Genomic DNA, 1231 nt, shown 5'->3' with positions numbered 1-1231 from the left:
TTTCTTTCTTTCTTTCTTTCTTTCTTTCTTTCTTTCTTTCTTTCTTTCTTTCGTCAGCTTTGTTTACTGTTGTATCCCTATCTTACAACAATGCTTGACACATAGTAGAATCTCAATAACTAGAATTTGAAGGAAAAAGTGAATTCCACTTTCTGGCTCCTGGTTTTATTCCAACTGCTCCCTTCTAGGAGGGTCCAATTCTCTTGGGCAATAGAGTAGGTCAAGCATCTGAGCATCACACTGGCACAGATGCTCTACAACTAAGCTGATGGACAGGGGTCCCCTAGACCACAGTTCCTTCAGGTGGCAGTGCCAGCCAACAGTGTGGGTATGACCCTGTGGATGTACGGCCATGTTACATTGATCTCAACCCAAGTCAGTGGGAGAAAAACATGGTCTCTCCAGTGCAAAGATCCTATTTAAGCTGAATATAGCTCTTAAATCCTGTCTCCTTGATTTCCTTCTTTGTCCATAGCACCGACTTTCCCAAACTCTTTAGTTAGAACTAATGAGAACATATGTTGGTCCATATCCAATATCTAATAACTGCATTTATGTGTTGCTTTCTTATTCTGATATTCTATTCTAAAATGGGGGGAGATTCATTCTCAGACCAGCCTCTGTTAGAATCCCTGCTTCATTTGGTCAAACTCCAGTGGGTTCTCTGCTCCCCTCACTCTTGAGGTGGCAAGAATGCAAACAGTCTGCAATGATTCCCCTCCTTGTTTTGTCTACATCCTCAAGGTCCTAGTGACCTGTGTATCTTCCATCAAGTTCACTGACTTCAGACAGTCTGTGTTTATTAATTATCATGATATATGACCTTTTCAGTATAATTCATTTCCTTGTGATCACTGTTGCTCAATTACCAACATTTCAGTACCACGAACACTGCAGAGCGTCATGACTCCAGTGCAGTGTTTGCTCCTTTTAGAGTCCCTTAGCCTTTTTTGGGGTGAGGGACTCACAGTGGCCAGTGGCACCACTGTCCAGACTCAACTATGATGCCTGGGCTGTTCCATGAGAATGAGGAGGGACAGGAGTGGTGAGGTCCTGGGAGACTCCCAGTTAATAATGTAGATTCAACCCTAACTGCTTTTTTGGGGTGTCTGCCAAAAGTCATGATGGGGTCAAGATAATTGGCCGGGAAAGCCTCACAGTACAAAGGCAGAAAGCCATGGGCAGGTCTCTAATGAGACGTGTCCAGGGAAAGTGCTGTGAGTTCCAGGCT

This window comes from Enhydra lutris, unplaced genomic scaffold (genome assembly GCF_002288905.1).
Source record: "Enhydra lutris kenyoni isolate GAN:26980312 unplaced genomic scaffold, ASM228890v2 scaffoldscaffold12, whole genome shotgun sequence".
Classification (NCBI taxonomy): domain Eukaryota; kingdom Metazoa; phylum Chordata; class Mammalia; order Carnivora; family Mustelidae; genus Enhydra; species Enhydra lutris.
Note: the sequence above shows the minus strand (reverse complement) of the source record.